Source organism: Spermophilus citellus (assembly GCF_964194105.1).
Source record: "Spermophilus citellus genome assembly, contig: SCAFFOLD_172, whole genome shotgun sequence".
NCBI lineage: Eukaryota > Metazoa > Chordata > Mammalia > Rodentia > Sciuridae > Spermophilus > Spermophilus citellus.
The window spans coordinates 16,966-37,017 of record NW_027672868.1 but is presented as its reverse complement, the minus strand read 5'-3'; positions in this window follow the sequence as shown (position 1 = coordinate 37,017).

Genomic DNA, 20,052 nt, shown 5'->3' with positions numbered 1-20,052 from the left:
GTCCTTTGCTTATTAAAAAAAGTGCATAGCTGCTGGTTACCTCCCTCCATTGATATATGTGATATCAGACCCCAAACAATAAAAAGCTCACAATTCCAAAGCTCAAGTCTGACTCTGGCTGTGAGAGGTTATGTGATGGGAAGGGATTCCAGGGAGAGAGAGGGACATCAGCTCAGAAAATGTAGGTTTCTTGGTTTTCATGGCAAAAAAGAACTTCATTTGTCAGACACAGGAACAGACCTATTTCAAAAACAGATGCACATTCAGGAAAGAATGTGAGGGGCCGGGAATTCAGTGAGTTCGGTAGCGTGCTTGCCCTGCATGCACAAGGTCCCAGGTTCAATCTCCAGCACCAGAAGAAGAAAGAAAGGAAAAAAAAAACATGAGAAAGCCCTAAAGGGAGAGAGAGCAAATTCGTGGTCTGAGGTATTACTATTTGGAGAGGGACATTTAAGTGGGGCTGGACTAGAGATGGGGCCAGAGCAGAGTTCTGGGATTTCTCACCCATTTTTCTAACCTTGCTCATATCATGCTAGTATTTGGGGACACAGGAATTTGTCTAGGAATAATGCTGCATTGTAGGGAGTTTTTTTTTTTTAAATCTGATCTTTATTTTTTAAAATATGTTTTGGTTGGTTGGACAGGATACCTTTATTTTATATATATATATATATATATATATATATATATATATATATATATATATATATATATCTTTTCAATGTGGTACTGAGGACTGAAACCAGTGCCTCACAGGCACTAGGCAGGGGCTCTGTTACTGAGTTACAACCCCAGTCCCTTGTTTTTAATTTCAATTTTTTTGTGGGCATTCCTGCATTCTGGAGATTTATGAACTCATTTGGTTTTTATAGGGATCCACAAACATGGTCCACAAACCAGTAGATTTCAGAGACTTTTCATGTTGACAGCTCTTTTCAAATGGTTGCATTCTGATTGAGGCACATTTGACTGAGCATAAACAATAAGATGCTTTTAAATTTTCTGATAAACATTAAGATGCTTATGAATTTTCCTGATAGAATAATGTAGAGAATTTTGCCAGTTCTCGACAAAATGCTTATCTCATTGGTGTTGAAAAACCTCTCAGATGCAAGGAATGCACCCCAGAGGCAAGCTCCTGCAGCTTGCCACCCACAGACCCTCACATCCACTGATCCAATTCTCCATCCCCTGTTAATTTGGTGTCAGGTACTGTTGGATTGTTAATTATTGGGTAAAATCCAGTGTTTAACCCCAAGAAGCCCAAGGACTAGCTTGTTGGTTATTGGAACCATTGGGTTGGTTATTCACTTTTCCTTGCCTCTCAAGACAAATCTGAGCTCCATCCAGGGGCCTATATCTACTGGCACTGGTAGCTTAGGAAAATCTCTCATTTTGTTTAAGAAAACTAAGAGCAAGAATAATTAATCATTTCTCTCATGGGGAAAGGAGGGGTTCTGGCCCCAAGGTGTCCCCAGCTCAGTCCCTTTTCTCACCCACATAATCTTCTCATCATGGGCAAGACAGCCATGTAGCGCTCATCCCTGGAATCCCAGGCATGTGCCTTGACCCTATCAGTCTTCCTTCAAGAGAAATTTTGCCATTTCATACATGCAGCAAAACTGGTCCCCCAAATACCTGGGCTGCTGTTACTGAGAAGCAAACATAAAAAAAAAAAAACATAGTGAAATGGGGGCTGGGGCTGCGGCTCAGCTGTAGAATGCTCACCTAGCACACGCGAGGCCCCGGGTTCCATCCTCAGCATCACAGAAAAATAAATGGATAGAATAAAGGTATTGGGTCCCACTCCAACTAGAAAAAATATATTAAAAATATATGTGAAAAGGCAATGTATCTAGCACTTAGGGAAATGCAAATTAAAACTGCACTAAGCTTCTCTTTCACTTCAGTCAGAATGGCATTTAACAAGAATACAGTAACAATAGATTGGTGAGGATGTGGGGGACAGGAAATGCTCACACCTTGTTGGAGAAACTGCACATTGGTGCAACCCCTCTGGAAAGCAGGATGGAGACTCCTCAAGAAACTAGGACTGGAACCACCATCTGACTCAGTTATCCCACTCCTCAGCATAAATCAGAGGATTTAAATTCAGCATACTACAGGGACACAGCCACATCAATGTTTATGATAGCACAACTTCCAATAGCTAAGCTATGGAGACAGCCTAAATGCCTATCAACAGATGAGTAGATAAAGAAATTGTGGTATGTATACATGGTGGAATATTACTCAGCTTTAAAAAAGGATAACTTCATAACATTGGCCAGTTAATGAATGGATCTGGAGATTATCATGCTAAAGTAAAATAAGACAATCACCTAAAACCAAAGGTCACATGTTTACCCTGATATGTGTTATCTACATCACAAGGAGGGGGCTGGCACAAAGAGAATTTCAGTAGATTAGACAAAGGGGAGCAACAGGAAGGGCAGGGAGATAAGAACAGGAAATACTGTAGCATGAATGAACCATAATGTTCCTATTTAAATATATGAAAATACCGAAGTGAATTTTCCCATCTTGCCCATCCACAAGAATGGGGTCCTAAGGAGAATAAAGTATATTTTATGTTTGGATAAGTTTACCAAAATGGATTCTATGGTCATGTATAACTAACAAGAACCAATAAAAGAGAAAAAAAATATAACATACTGAAAAGGAACATAGGACCAAATTGATAACATCATAGCTGGATGAGGAAAAGTCTTTAGGTACATTCCAGAATTTTCTAAACCACTCGCCCATTGGATGCTGCCAAAGGTGTTGAAGCCTGATGGGAAGGTGGAGGTTTAGGGTGCTGCATGGAGAAGTAAGGACCTCCTACAAACATTCATCTGCAGGAGCAGGGGTCCCAGGGGGCAGGTAACCTGGAGGCCTCCATGGTTAATTAAGGTAGAGAGGAGCAGGGTACATTGAGTCAACGAAGTTATTTAACAAATTAGGAAAACCTGGATTTGGCTTTCCTGGACTCCCAATCAAACCCAAATTGTTTTTCCTTAAAGAGAGAGACCCTTGATCCCCTCTTAAGGAGAAGTCTTCTCTGTATTATGTGACTTTTTGCACCACTGAATTGGGGGGACAAGACCAGAGCTCTCTTTGGAAACACATTGGATTTGTCTGCATCAAGAGAAGCAGGTAGGGTCTGTCATTTTTCTTTCTTTTTTCTTGCCAAGTTCAGAGTATTCAGCTGATACTAAGGATGCACACCTGGGCAGGGTGTCTCTGGTTTTTGGAGGAGGCAGGATCCCACTGCCTGGGATCCAGGGGACTGGCAAGAACCAGGAAGAGTACCCCAGGTGGCCTTGATCTGTGCAAGGCTGTTATCCTGTGGCCACTGCAGGTATTTCTCTCAAAAACAAAGAAAGAAAGAAAAAAAAAGTGGCACATGTCTGTCATTCCAGCAGCTGGGGAGGCTGAGGCAGGAGGATGGCAAATTCAAAGCCAGCCTAGGCAAAAGCAAGGTGCTAAGCAACTCAGTGAGATGCTGTCTCTAAATGAAATTCAAAATAGGGCTGGGGAAGGGGCTCAGAGGTCGAGTTCTGAATTCAACCCCCATGGCCAGAGAGTGAGAGAGCCCAGTGCTGATGGGGTTTACCCAGGTCTGTGCTCTCCTGGGTCTCTTCTGTTCTGATCTCCTTATTCTGCCTCCAGCTCAATGTGGACTCAAGATACAGATTCAACTCAGCTGGAGGAAAATCAGCTCTCATGCTGCCAACCCGGTGGGAGTCTCCTCCAAGGTGCCTGCCAGGCCCCCTGTGAGCCTCTACCAGCAGTTCCCAAGGGGCGAAAGGCCATCTCTGCTTGGAGAATTTTGCACAGATAAACAGAGGACAAGTCAGCATCCTGAAGATGCTCTGGGAGGTCTTATTGTAGGAGGAGGCCCAGGTGATGAAACTTTCAAAAATTGACTTCAATTTCCTAACATCAAAACCCAACAGATCTTAGAATTCTGGTCTTCCTAACCCTGAACCAATGCCCAGACCTCAAAAGGAAAAGAAAAAAAAAACCTGCCATTCTGGTTTCCTCCTTGCCTGGAGCAGATATCACCCCCCTGTCACTCAAAAAGAAGGCTCCCAGGGCTCAGGCTGGGCAGAGCAGAGACTGACTGATGCCCTGTCCAATCAGAAGCCCCTGTGTTGAGCGTTATCCAATCCTGAGCACAGGCAGCGAGCAGGGGGCGGGCTTCTGCGCTCGGGATGGGATTTATTTCTCCTGCATTCCTGGTTTCATGATTCCTGCAGTTGGACTCCAGGCTTCGCTCCATGCCCAGGATCCCGGGTGGCCCTGCCATGCAGCGGCCGAAGCTCTCCAGGGCAGGCTTGGCTGCTGGGCACCAGGGAATGGTGAGTGTGTAGTGACACCTAGTGCCTGGACAGGGAGGCTTGAAAGGGAGGCCAGGCAGGGAGACCGTCTGGCGGGATTGGCTGTGGGGGGAACCTTAGCTGGCCGACCCCAACCCCATCTCCTGGCGCTCTCTGCATCCACAGGCCTTAGCCCCACGGGGAGAGCGCCCCTCAGTCCCCCTGGCCAGCCGGGTGGGGAGCGTGACAGTGGTGGAGACCCCTCGCAGCCTCCCCATCCCCTGGGGCAGCCTCAGCCCCTGTCCCAGTCCTGTCTGGCAGGTGAGCGCGACTACCCAGTGGGACCACTAAAAATCCAATCTCCAAGTCGGGCGATGGCGCACACCTGTCATCCCAGTGGCTCGGGAGGGGGCCTGATGCAGGAGGATTGCGAGGTCAAGGCCAGCCTGGGCAAGTTTGAGAGGCACTTATAGACTCAGGGAGACCCTGCCTCGAAATAAAATGCAAAATAGGGCTGGGGATGGAGCTCAATAGTCAAGTGCCTCTGCGTTAAATACCAAAAAATTAATTAATTAATTAATTAATAAGAATAATCAAACCTCCAAACATGGTTTTCCTGCAGGAGGGGAGCTGAGGTTTACAGGGCCCTCGCTTATTCCTGTGGACTTTATTTGTGTTTTGTTTGTTTGTTTGTTTTGGTAGTTAACAGAAGGGTGCTTTACCACTCAGCTATGAGCCTGGTAGTTTTTAGTTTTTATTCTGACCGAGGGTCTAGCTAAATTGCTGAGATTGACCTGATAATGACTTTTGCATTGCAATTAAGTGTATGATTTTTACATCCTTCTGGGTTCATGGGTGGACTTTGTTGACATCATGATTCCTTGATGACAATTGTAATAGTACAGCTTCACAATGCACATGTTAGGTAATACATCCTTTTTTTTTTCCTCTTATAATTTTTTGCTCTTATAATTCAAAAGTTTCTTGGTTAAGTTTACATATATTTAACTTTGTGGATGAATTTTAGGACTGGATCTTCCATTAAGAGTAAAGCATGTTGGATTGTTTATTAGTGCATCATATTTATACATAATACCACATGCATATGGCACCCGTGTAAAACTTACCCATGGTATTTTATAGTATTTTTAAGCTGAATTTACCATGACTATTAATGTATTATCCTGGTCCTATGAACTGATTGCAGCAAGTCCCTGTGGTGGGGGACTATCATGTGTCTTTAACAGCAAAACAGTTTCCAGAAATAGTTAAGAAGCAGTTAAACTCCTTGAGTTTGTTAGAATTCTTTTGATTCCTATCTTCATTGATACTATTTAATTTTCTCTCTGATAGGGTTTTAGTTTACATTTCTTAGGTTTCTAAAGATGTTGTATTCTTTTTATTCTTATTCTTGAACACATGGTTATCTCCTGTACAAATTGGCAGCTCAAATCTCCTCCCTGAATTTCTTCTGTGGTGGATTTCAGAGTGTTGGGACCCTGAGAATCACCACTCAGTGGGCCTTTTTCATACCTAAGGGGGCTGAGATCTGCAGGGGTCTCAGGTTTTTCTTCCTCCTGAGCTTTTGTTTCTTTTTGGGTGGCACGGGGGCATAGTGGATTGAATGCAGAGCTCCTTTACCACGGAGTTACATCCCTCACACTTTTTATCATTTAGCTTGAGACAGAGGCTGAGTCTGGCCTTGAACTTGTGCCTCAGCTTCCCGAATGGATGGGATTACAAGTGCAGGCCTCCTGCCTGGGTCCCCCTGAATGTTCTAAATGTAAGGGAAGCAAAATATCAGATCCAGAACCCCGTCTCCCAGATGAAACCTTTACGCGTGTATAAATGAATTCCTAAAATTCAAGTCCCCTGTCCCCATTTCCAGTGACAATTTTCCTCCCCAGTGTAATAAAATAAGAAGCAAAAGTTTTGTTTTCTGTTTGAGCATTTCACATGAGAGAAAAGTACACTAAAAACCACTAGACATTTGTAAAAATGTGTGTGTGTGTGTGCGCGCGCGTGTGTGTATTTTCCCTTCCTCTCCCAGGCCAGACACCTTGTCAGAATGTCTTTGGGCTGAGTGTCCCCACTGTGGACTGCATGTCCTAGGGATCTCAAGCCCTCTCTGAGATTTTCCTGGTCCTGTTTTTTCTCTGCCTGACACAGGGATCCCACACCTGGCACATCTGAGGTCTCTTGAGCATCTGGTAAATATCAGCCACCTATTGACCTATGAGCAGGTGCATTTAGGGGAAGCAGTTTCTCAGGGGAGTAGGTGATGGCCCTGTAACTGGGAGGAGTCTCCTTATCAAGAAGGCACTTCGGATGTTCCCTCTTCCTGGCTCCTGTGGATGCTGGAACAGCGATGGGCATGCAGCCATTTATTAACACACCGGTTCAAGTTCCTTTGGAAATGCGTCCAGAGTGGTTGTTACTCTGTTAGCCTTTAAAGAACTCCATGCTATTTTTAAAAATTGTCTGCACTAAGCTTATATTCTAGCCCCATGTCATCAGCATGTCTCTTGCTCCATATCTACGTCATTGGAGGACTAGTTCCTTCACCTGTTTGGTAGGAGCCTTTCCCATGGCTGGGCTCAGGCTACAGAAACTCTCCTACTTGCCTGGGGACTTAATTCCTGATGCAGTTGGTTAGAACCTAGGCTGCCTGCTCTCACTGCAAGAAGGTGGTGTGAGCCTATTCTATAAAGAAACAGGGAGCTGTGGTTTTTATCCTTTTCCTTCACTCCAGGGTGTGTGGGGGGGGGTGATAGTAGTCCCTGGAAGTGCTTGCACATCAATGTGAAGCCACTTTTTTTTTTTGATCCAGGGAGATTTGCACATGCACAGTTGCTGTTGCTCTCAAAGCTTGGTGGGTTAGGATGGAGTCCATGGAATAGAAAAAAAAATATTGGGACCCTGAGTGCCTGGACATCCTTCTTCCAGAAAGAACTGGTCAGGACTGGAGTTATTACTGAGGTAGGGGGGAGAGGGCTTAGGCACGGCTGCTGGGTGGACTGCATTTGTCCTGTCTACCTTCAGGGATTGGCTAGAGAGGAGCTCGACTGTTAGCAACCAGTTTGCAGATCATGTGGGCAAATCCCTTCTAGGGATAAACTGGGACCCTTGATCTCACTCCCCTTCTGCACTGGTCCCATGGATAAATCTCATGACCTTCCACAGCAATAGAAAACCACCCCTTTTCCACTCCTGATACTTGTGTATATCTAGTTCATTCTTTTATGAGCACCAGACAAATTGTGTTTCCAGTAACAAGTCATTTAGTGTCCAGTGTTTTCCATTTGTGACCCCCATAAGTTTTCATCTACTCTGGGTGACACTGGATTGGGGTATTCTGTCCAAATTATGTAGCACATCGCTCAAGGCAGGACTAATGCCCAAGTGTCCCCCAACTTTGCCTGCCCTTCAGATGGTAGAGATTTTCTCAGTGGTCTAATGCATAGGTTTCTCAACCCATGTATAACTTTATTTATAGGGACTCAAAACAGAAGTAGGTGTTTATTTGGTGTATCCATGTGTGAAGAGAATCCAGGAGCCTCCTATTCTGGTATAATTTTGAAACATAATTCTACTCCATATGTGCTTCTTCAGGGTGTTGGAATATAATCCAGTACCACGCACGTCCTGCACACAAGCCCTACCAGTGCTCTGCGCATCCAGTTCCCACACCTACCTTCACGTGGGTTGTCTTGTTCATTCACATCAAATCCTCCACTGGAGATGGTTGCAATTAGCTAGGCCTTTTCATTCCACTTCATAATAATATTGACATTTACGTACATATGGAGTCATCTATGAAATTTCTGCATTGTGATTTTTTTTGGTCCTCAAATTACTGCAATATGACAATTTTATAACATGCATTAGTGCCTGGTAATGAAAGCTCCTGCTTTTACTCTTAGAGTTCAGAATTCCTGGCTAATTTCATATCAATTCAACCTTCCAGGAGAATTTTCAAACTGTTTTCTTTGGTCCCTTCTTCAATGAAAAGGAAATCATGGTGAAATTTTGATGGGGTGTTATCATAAATGAACCTGAGGGCAGCTGTCCTCTTTATAATGAAAAGTCCTATCATCTATACCCAGGATGTGTAATTAAGTCTTTTATGTGCTTATCTGTATTTGTATTTTTTCAAATTCTGCAGATGTACTATTTAAGTATGCTTATATATGAAATATGACATTTATGTGACAGCTATATAAAACTGACATGGTGTTTCATAGTATTTGTCAAACTGTATGCAATATGGCAAACAAAATGTGGCTGATTGCCAGAAATGGTTATTTTCCATAGTTTATATTTATTCCCAAATGGACATCCTCTTTCACCAGACCCCGGGTCTCGGCTCTGGAGGAGTGTGCTGTGTCCCCATATGAACAGGTGCCATAGGGTCCACATCTGTTTCTGTGGACCTTCATGATAACCCCACATGTCCTTCAACACTGTCTCAATTTGTCTTCCATGTGACTTTACTGTACAGTCTCTCCTTTCTAAAGATGTTAATTGCTTTGTGATGAAGAGACATTTAGATACTTGCTATTTGAAGGGGCTGTTCACGGCTCTTGCCTGCTTTTCTCTTGTAGTCTCTGTTCTCCTTTCTTAGAAGAGTTTGGTTAAAGGTGAGGCAAATTGTTTCTTTCATCTGTCACTTCTCCTTGTTCTCTTTAATGGAGTCATTTGAGGAATAGAATTTTTGTTTTCATATATATAATTTATAAATTTAAAAATATGTTTTCTGTAACTTTGAAAAGAACTTTTTTCATTCTTTTTTTTTCCTTTTGTGAAACTGGGGATTGGAACCAGGGTGTCCTATTACTGAACAATATCCTCAGTCCTTTTAAAATTTTTATTTAAAAATTTAATTTTTTCTTAATTTTTTTAAAATTACTACTGCCTATTTATTTTTAAATTTAGGCAGGGTTTCACTCAGTTGCTAGGGTAAGCTTCACAATAGTGATCCCCCTGCCTCAGCCTCCAGACCACTGGATATATCAGGTATGTAGCAACAAATGCATCCTATCTCAATTAGTTAGTTAGTTTGTTTGTTTCTTTCTTTCTTTGTTTCTTGTTTCTTTTTTTCTAGATGATTTTTTATGGTTTTATTATTTATTTAAATACACGACAACAGTGGAATGCATTATAATCCTTATTTCACATAGAACACAATTTTTCATATTTCTGTATATAAAGTATGTTCACATCAATTTATGCCATTATACATGTACTTTTTTGCATTACAACTCTTAATACACATATATATCACAATTTTTCATCTCTCTTTGTATATAAGGTATGTTGACACCCAATTCAAGTCTTCATACATGAATTTTGTATAAAGATGTTGATCACATTTCATCATCCTTGCTAATCCCCTGTGCCCTCCCTTTCCCTTCCACCCTCTGCCCTATTTAGAATTCATCTACTCCTCCCATACTCTCCCTCCCTAACCCACTATGAGTCAGCCTCCTTATATCAGAGAAAACATTCGGCATTTTTTTTGGGGGGGGATTGGCTGACTTCACTTAGCATTATCTTCTCCAACTCCTGCATTTACATGCAAGTGCCATGATTTTGTTCTTTCTTAATGATGAGGAATATTCAATTGTGTATATAAGCCACATTTTTTTTATCCAGTCATCCACTGAAGGGCATCTAGGTTGACTCCATAGTTTAGCCATTGTGAATTGTGCTGCTATAAACAATGACCTTTCTGTGTCCCTGTAGTGTGCTGTTTTTAAGTTTTTTGGTATAGTCCGAGAAGAGAAATAGTTGGGTCAAATGGTGGTTCCATTCCCAGATTTCCAAGGAATCTCCATACTGATTTCCAAATTGGCTGCACCAAGTTGCAGTCCCACCAGCAGTGTATGAGTGTACCTTTCCCCCACATCCTTGCCAACACTTATTGTTGTTTGTCTTCATAATAGCTGCCCTTCTTACTGGAGTGAGATGGTATCTTAGAGTGGTTTTAATTTGAATTTCTCTGACTGCTAGAGATGATGAGCATTTTTTTCATATAATTGTTGATTGATTGTATATCCTCTTCTGAGAAGTGTTTTTTCGGGTCCTTGGCCCATTTATTGATTGGATTATTATTATTATTATTATTTTTTGGTGTTAAGACGTTTGAGTTCTTTATATACCCTAGAGATTAGTGCTCTATCTGAAGTATGAGGGGTAAAAATTTCTCCCAGAAAGTAGACTCTCTATTCTATTGTTTTTTTTTTTTTTTTGATAAAAATCTTTAGTTTCACTCCATCCCATGTGTTGATACTTGGTTTTAATTCCTGTGTTATAGGAGTGTTATTAAGGAAGTTGTAACCTAATCCCACATGATGGAGATTAGGGCCTACTAATTCTTCTATTTGGAGAGTCTCTGGTTTAATTGCTAGATCCTTGATCCATTTTGAGTTAACCTTTATGCATAGTGAGAGAGAGAGATTCAATTTTATTTTGCTGCCTATGGATTTCCAGTTTTCCCAGCACCATGTGTTGAAGATGCTATCTTTTTTCCAGTGCATATTTTTAGCACCTTTTTCTAATATAAGATAATTGTGGTTTTGTGGGTTGGTCTCTGTGTCCTCTATTCTGTACTATTGGTCTACCAGCCTGTTTTGATGCCAGTACCATGCTGTTTTTGTTACTGTGGCTCTGTAGTATAGTTTAAGGTCTGGTATAGCAATGCCACCTGCCTCCCTTTTCCTGCTAAGGATTGCTTTAGCTATTCTGGGTCTCTTATTTTTCCAGATAAATTTCATGATTGCTTTTTCTATTTCTATGAGGAATGCCATTGGGATTTTGATCAGAATTGCATTAAATCTGTAGAGTGCTTTTAGTAGTAGGGCCATTTTGATAATATTAGTTCTGCCTATTCAAGATCAAGTTAAATCTTTCCATCTTCTAAGGTCTTTGATTTCTCTTTAGTGTCTCATAGTTTTCATTGCATAGATCCTTCACCTTTTGTTGATTCCCAAGTTTCTTTTTGTTTTTGAAGGATATTGTGAATGGGGTAGTTTTTCTCATTTCTCTCTCAGAGGATTTGTCACTGATATATAGAAATGCCTTTGATTTGTGGGTGTTGATTTTATATCCTGCTACGTTGCTGAATTCTAGTTCTAGAAGTTTTCTAGTGGAGTTTTTTGGGTCTTCTAGGTACAGAATCATATTATCAGCAAATAGTGCTAGTTTATGTTCTTCTTTTCCTATACATATTCTTTTAATTTCTTTCATCTGTCTAATTGATCTGGCCAATGTTTCAAGAACTATATTGAATAGAAGGGGTGAGAGAGGGCATCCCTGTCTTGTTTCCAATGTTAGAGGGAATGCCTTCAGTTTTTCTCCATTTAGAATGATGTTGGCCTGAGACTTAGCAGAGATAGCCTTTAAAATGTTGAGGGAAGTTCTTGTTATCCCTAGTTTTTGTAGTGTTTTGAACATGAAGGGGTGCTGTATTTTGTCAAATGCTTTTTCAGCATTTGTTGAGGTGATCATAAGGTTCTTATCTTTAAATCTACTGATGTGATGAATTACATTTATTGATTTATGTATATTGAACCAACCTTGCATCCCTGGGATGAATCCCACTTGATCATGATGAACCATCTTTTTGATATGTTTTTGTATTTGATTTGCCAGAATTTTATTCAGAATTTTTGCTTCTGCTTTTTAGTGGTATTGGTCTGAAGTACACTTTCTTTTCAGTGTTTGTCTGATTTTAGAATCAAGGAGATATTGGCCTTATACAGTGAGTTTGGAAGTGCTCTCTCTTCTTATATTTCATGGAATAATTTGAGGACTGTTGGTGTTAGTTCTTTTTTGAAGGTCTTGTATCCATTGAGTCCTGGGCTTTATTTATTTATTTTTTTGGTCGATAGGCTTTTGATGGTGTCTTCTATTTCATTGCTTGAAAATGATCTGTTTAACTTACTCAGTTTGTGTAAGTCACATGATTCTAGACATTTGTTGATGACTTCAATATTTTCTGTTTTATTGCGATACAAATTTTCAAAATAATTTCTAATTATCTTCTGTATTTCTCTAGTGTTCATGGTGATATTTCCTTTTTCATCATGGATTTTAGTAACTGGAGTATTTCTCTCCTTCTCTACAGTAGCATGGATAAGGTTTTATCAAAAGTATTTGTTTTTCGAAGAGCCAAATTTTCATTTTGAAAATTAAAAAAAATATATATATGGCAGTGGAATATATTACAGTTCTTATTACACGTATACAGACAAAGTTTCACATCTCAGTATATAAAGTAGGTTGACATCAATCTGTGTGTTCATACGTGTAATTTGGTGGAATATAATAGACATCACTATCCATCCTTGCTAATCCCTTTTCCCTCCCTATTCTTCCCACCACTCTTCCCTAAATAGAATTCATCTATTTCTCCCATGCTCCCCCTTCCTACCCCACTATGAGTCAGCCTCATTATATCAGAGAAAACATTCAGCATTTTTATTTCGTGTTTGGCTAACTTCACTTAGCATTATCTTCTCCAATGCCATCCATTTACCTGCAAATGCCATGATTTTATTTTCTTTTATTGCTGAGTAATATTCCATTGTGTACAAATGCCACGTTTTCTTTATACATTCATCCACTGAAGGACATCTATGTTGGCTCCATAATTCAACTCTTGTGAATTGTGCTGCTAAAAACATTGTGACTATGTACTGTAGTATGCTGTTTTTAAGTCCTTTTGGGTATAGACCGGGGAGTGGGATAGCTGGGTCAAATGGTGGTTCCATTCCCAGTCACTCTGTCAATTTTTATTTGCTTCTTTTGTTCCAACTTCATTGATCTCAGCTCTGATTTTAATTATTTTCTGTCCTTTACTGCTTTTGGTGTTGATTAATTGTTTTTCCTAGGGCTTTGAGATGTAATTTTAGGTCATTTATTTGACTTTTTCTTTTTTTAAGGAATGAACTCCATGCAATAAACTTTCCTCTTAGTAATGCCTTCATAGTGTCCCAGAGATTTTGATATGTTGTATCTGTGTCCTCATTCAACTCTAATAATTTTTAAATCTCCTCTTTGATGTTTTCTTCAACCTGTTGTTCATTCACTAACATATTATTTAGTCTCCTGGTATAGGAGTAGCTTCTATTTTTATCATAGATTTCTAATTTCATTACATTATGATCTGATAGAATGCAGGGTAGTATCTTTACTTTTCTGTATTGCTTAGAGTTCCTTTTTGGCATGGCATATGGTCTCTTTTAGAGAAGGGTCCATTTGCTGCTGAAAAGAAAGTGTCTTCGCTTGTTTAAGGATGAAATAGTCTATGCATGTCAGTTAAATCTAAGTTATTGACTGTATTATTGAGTTCTATACTTTCTGTCTGGATATCGTTTGGAAGATCAATCCAGTGGTAAAAAAAGGTGTCTTAAAGTCACCCAGAATTATTGTCTTGTGGTCTACTTGGCCCTTAAACTTGAGAAGAGTCTGTTTGAACATAGATGCTCCATTGTTTTGGGGGTGTGTATATTTATAATTGTTCTGTCTTGTTGGTGTATGGTTCCTTTAAGCAGTATGTAGTGTCCTTCTTTATCCCTTTTGATTATCTTTCACTTGAAGTCCACATTATTTGATATAAGAATGGAAACCCCTGCTTGCCTCCACATTTCATGTGAGTGGTATGTGTTTTAATATTTATTTTTTGTATATGGACACAATACCTTTATTATTTAGTTTTATGTGGTTCTGAGGATTGAATACTGGGTCTCACATGTGCTAGGCGAGTGTTCTACCACTGAGCCCCAGCCCCAGCCTGAGTGATATATTTTTTTCCAACCTGTCACCTTCAGTCTGTGGGTGTCTTTTCCTATGATACGAGTCTCTTGGAGGCAGCATATTGTTGGTCTTTTTTTTTTTTATCTAATCTGCCTGTCTTTTGATTGCTGAGTTGGAACTAAACTTTCAGGGTTATTATTGAGACAAGATTTGTATTCCCAGTTATTTTTGTTTATTTTTGGTATTTAACTAAGTCAGATTCTCTTTGATAGGTTTTTCCTTTAGAGTGATACTACCCTTTTCTGATTTTTATTGTTGTTCATTTCCTCCCCATGGAATATTTTGCCAAGGATGTTCTGTAGTGCAGGTTTCTGGTTGTAAATTCTTTTAAATTTGTGTATGATGGAAGGTTTTTATTTTGTCATAAAATAACATCTGAATCAAAAACTAATTGCTAATCAAAATTTAATTTTGCTGGGTATGATTCTTGGTTGGCATCCATTTCTTTCAGAGCTTGGTTTATATTGTTGCAGGATCTTGTAGATTTCAGGGTCTCAGTTTAGAAGTCAGAAATCAGAGATGGTGATTGGTTTTCCCCATATGTAATTTGATTCCTTTCTCTTGTGGCTTTTGAAATTCTCTGTTCCTCCTGTATGCTTGGTGTTTTCATTATGAGGTGCATTGTTGTAGACCTGTAGTGTTCTTGTTCATTTGATGTCCTATAGGATCCTTGTATTTGATTTCCCAATTCACTCTACATGTTTGGAAATTTTTCTGGTATTTTTTCATTGAATAGATTGTCCATTTCTGTAGTTTAGACCTCTATTCCTTCATCTATCCCAATAGTTGTTAAATTTGGTCTTTTCATATTATCTCACAATTCTTGGATCTTCTGCTCATAGTTTCTTACCATCTTCACTGGGGTCAACTTTATTTTTTCAAGATTATATATTTTGTCTTCAATGTCAGAGGTTCTGTCTGCCAAGTGATCTATTCTGTTGGAGATGCTTCCTATTAAGTTCTTAATTTGGTTTACTGTTTCCTTCATTTCAAGGATCTCTCTTTTTTTTCAAAAAATTTTTTTTTCAAACAATTTTTCAAAAAATAATTCCTTATTGAAGGAATATTTTGCTTTCTGTATTTGCTTATGTAGCTCTTTATCAAAATGATCCTTTGCTGCCTGTATTTGCTCTCATATCATCTTTTAATTCACAGAAAATTATGTACCTTCTCCCATTTATCCTGCTTTTCTGACCATGGATTCTAATAATGTAGCATCTTTGTTTGGGGCACATTCTTTCTTGGTTTCTCATGTTGTTCATGTATCTTCCCTTCCAGCTCTGTGTTTTTAAGATATATAGCCATGTAGGCTTATAGTGTCCCCAATGGGTTTCAATACCTTCCTTTTTTAAAAATTTATTTATTTTTAAAATACATGACAACAGTGGAATGCATTATAATTCTTATTACACACATAGAACACAATTTTTCGTATCTTTGTATAGAAAGTATATTTATGCTACTTTATGCCATTATATATGTACTCATTTCTTTTTGCAATACAACTCTTAATACACATATATATCACAATTTTTCATATCTCTGGTTGTATATAAGGTATGTTGGCACCAATTTGTGTCTTCATACATGTACTTTGGATAATGGTGTCATCACATTCCACAATCACTGCTAATGCCCTGCCTCTTCCCCTCCCCTCCAACCCCTCTGCCCTATGTAGAACTCATCTATTCCTCCCATGCTCCCCCTCCCTACCCCACTATAGTCAGCCTCCTTATATCAGAGAAACCATTCAAGATTTAATTTTTGCGTTTGCCTAACTTCACTTCTCCAATACCACCTATTTACCTGCAATTGCCATGATTTTATTATTGCTGAGTAAAATTGAATTGTGTATATATGCCCCATATTTTTATCCATTCATCCACTGAAGGGCATCTGTGTTGGCTCCACAGTTTGCTATTGTGCATTGTGCTGCTATAAACATTGACATGGCTGTAACCCTGTAGTATGCTGTTTTCAAGTCCTTTGAGAATAGTCCGAGAAGAGGAATAGCTGGGCCAAATGGTGTTTTCATTCCCAGATTTCGATGGAATCTCTATACAGTTTTCCATGTTGTTTGCACCAATTTGCACTCCCACCAGCAGTGTATGAGTGTGTCTTTTCCCCCACATCCTTGCCAACACTTGTTGTTTGTCTTTGTGACAGCTGCCATTCTGACTGGAGTGAGATGATATCTTAGAGTGGTTTTGATTTGCATTTCTCTAATTGCAAGAGATGATGAACATTTTTTAAAATATTTGTTGACCGATTCTACATCCTTTTCTGAGAAGTGTCTGTTCAGGTTCTTGGCCAATTTGTTGATTGGATTATTTGGTTTTTTGTTGCTTAGCATTTTGAGTTCTTTATATACTAGATATTAGTTCTCTATCTGATGTGTGAGGGGTAAAATTCTACTCCCAGGATGTAGGCTCTCTGTTCACCTCAGATTTTTTTCTGAGAAGAAACTTTTTAGTTTGAATCCATCCCATTTGTTGATTCTTGGTTTTAATTCTTGTGCTATAGGCATCTTATTAATGAAGTTGGGGCGGCCTAGCCCCACGTGATGAAGATTATGGCCTACTTTTTCTTCTGTTAGATGCAGAGACTCTGGTTTAAATGCTAGGTCCTTGATCCACTTTGAGTTGAGTTTTGTGCATGGTGAGAGATAGGGTTTTAATTTCATTTTTTTAAAAAATGGATTTCCAGTTTTCACAGCACCGTTTGTTGAAGAGGCTATCTTTTCTCCAATGCATGTTCTTGGCACCTTTGTCTATTGTAAGATAATTGTAATTTTGTGGGTTAGTCTATGTGTCCTCTATTCTGTACCATTGGTCTACTGGTCTGTTTTAGTGCCAATACCATGCTGTTTATGTTACTATTGCTCTGTAGTATTGTTTAAGGTCTGGTATAGTCATACCACCTGCTTTGCTCTTCCTGCTTATAATTGCTTTAGCTATTCTGGGATTCTTATTTTTCCAGATGAATTTCATGATTGCTTTTTCTATTTCTATGAGAAATGTTATTGGGATTTTGATCACAATTGCATTAAATACGTATAGTGCTTTTGGTTGTATGGTCATTTTGATAATATTAATTCTGCCTATGCAAGAGTAAGGTAGATCTTTCCATCTTCTAAGGTCTTCTTTGATTTCTTTCTTTAGGGCTCTTTCACCTCTTTCGTTAAGTTGATTCCCAAGTATCTTAAGTTTTCTTTTTTTGAAGTTACTGTAAATGGGGTAGTTTTTCTCATTTCCATTTCTTGGCTTTGTCACTGATATACAGAAATGCCTTTTTTTAATGTGTGTTAATTTTATATCCAGCTGCTTTGCTGAATTCATTTTTTAGTTCTAGAAGTTTTCTGGTGGTGCTTTTGGGGTCTTCTAGGTATAGAAACATATTGTCAGCAAATAGTGCTAATTTAATTTCTTTTCCTGTAGTTATTCCTTTAATTTCTTTCATCTGTCTAATTGCTCTGGCCAGTATTTCAAGAAATATGTTGAATAGAAATGGTGAGAGAGAGCACCCCTGTCTTGTTCCAGTTTTTAGAGGGAATGCCTTTAGTTTTTCTCCCTTTAGAATGATGTTGGCTTTAACCTTAATGTAGAGAGCCAGTATGATGTTGAGGTATGTTCCTGTTATCTCTAGGTTTCTAATGTTTTGAACATGAAAGGGTGCTGTATGTTGTCAAATGGTTTTTCTGCATCTATTGAGATGATCGTCTTATTCTTATTTTAAAGTCTATTGATGTGATGAATTACATTTATTGATTTCCATATATTGAACCAACCCTGTATCCTTGGGACAAACCACTTGATCTTGGTGCACGACCTTTTTAATGTTTTTGTATTCAATTTGCCAGAATTTTATTCAGAATTTTTGCATCTATGTTCATTAGCGATATTGTCCTGAAGTTTTCTTTCTTTGATTTGTCCCTATCCGGTTTGGGGATCAGGGTGATATTGGCCTCATAGAAGGGGTTTGGGAGTGCTGCTGCTTTCTCTATTTCCTGAAATAAATTTAAGAGTATTGGTATTTTTGTAGTTCTTCTTTAAAGGTCTTGTAGAACTTGGCTGTGTATCCATCTGGTCCTGGGCTTTTCTTGGTTGGTGAGCTTCTGATGGCATCTTCTATGTCATCACTTAATATTGGTCTGTTTAAATTGTGTATGTCTTCCTGATTCAATCTGGGCAAATCAGGACTTAAGAAATTTGTTGATGCCTTCAGCGTCTTCTATTTTATTGGGGTATACATTTTCAAGATGATTTCTAATTATCCTCTGTATTTCTGTAGTGTTTATTGTGATATTGCCTTTTTCATCACCTAGGCTGGTAATTTGAGTTTTCTCTCTCCTTCTCTTCATTAGCTTAGCTAAGGGTCTGTCAGTTTTTTTTCTTTCAGAGAACCAACTTTTATCAAATTTTGTTTCTTTTGATTCAAATCACTTCTGATTTTAATTATTTCTTGAATTCTACTGCTTTTGCTGTTGATTTTTTCTTCTAGGGCTTTGAGATGAAGTATGAGATCAATTATTGACTTTTTCTTCTTTTAAGGAATTAACTCCATGCAATGAACTTTCCTCTTAGTACTGCTTTTATAGTGTCCAAGAGATTTTGATATGTTGTGTCTACGTTCTTATTTACCTTTAAGAATTTTTTAATCTCCTCCATGAAGTCTTCTGTAACCCATTGTTCATTCTATTTTACCAAATTTATTACTCTTTGAACTGCTTATAGAACTTAAAATATTTCAAGTTTGTCTTTACACTAGGTGGAAGTGTCACTTTACATGTCTCCAAACATTAATATTTTATGAATATTTTACACATGGGGAATGTGTTATGGATGATACTTGAAACTAAGTATATTGGGGAACTAAATCTATCTCATGGATGCAAAGCAGAAAGAATAACTACCAGATTGTTTTCAAAAGCTTTTTTTTACCACTCTTTTTGTCTCCCTTTGGCACAATCACCTTACGAGAATGTCTTTGACAAGTCTAATTTGCATCTGGAATATCCGCCAAATTTCACATTCATTGATGGCAGAGAAGTTACGAGTTGGGCTTTTATTCAGTGCTTGAATTATGGTATATATCCTTCACTTCACTCTGATATGGAATGTATATGCTGTTTTTAGACTTATCTATTTTCCTCTAAATTAGATAATGGAAAGTATCTTATTACATAATTAGAGTAACTCTCCTACATGACAGTCAATTCTACTAACTGTTAATTCAAATTAAAAGCTGAATAAAGGTTTGGTCCATGTTCTATTAATCTAACATTTTTTATTTCAGGAGCCACTGACATTCAGGGATGTGGCCATTGATTTTTCTCAGGAGGAATGGGAATGCCTGGATCCTGCTCAGCAGAATTTATATAGAGAAGTGATGTTGGAAACCTACAGCAACCTGCTCTTTGTGGGTGAGCATAACTTTTCTTCAAAATTCCTAATTATCATTATTTAGTTTTCTTCCCTTGAAGTATATCTTTTGGGAACTTCACCATAAGAATGAGTTTCAGATTTATGCTTTCAATAAAAAAGATGTGGTAGTTCTTGGTGCTGACAAGAAAATGTTAATGATGTTTTTTTTTCATCCTTAATGTTTTCCTTTGTTGGCATGATATATATCGTTCACTTGACATATGGTTGACTTAGAGAAATGCAGTCATGTCAAATACTGTGTCCCACATATAGCAGAGGACATAGTTGAGGTCGAGGAGGAAGCCTAAATTCAAAAAGGTTGATTGAGACATTATCCAGCAGAAAAGATTTTTGAGAAGCTTTGATTTCTTTCTCTTGTTATCATAGAAAAACCTGTCCTGTGTTTTGTGCTTTAAAATTATCTAGTCTCCTGCTTTTCCTCCAGTAATGTCTCCGTACATTCAAATTAACAACAAAACACTCCC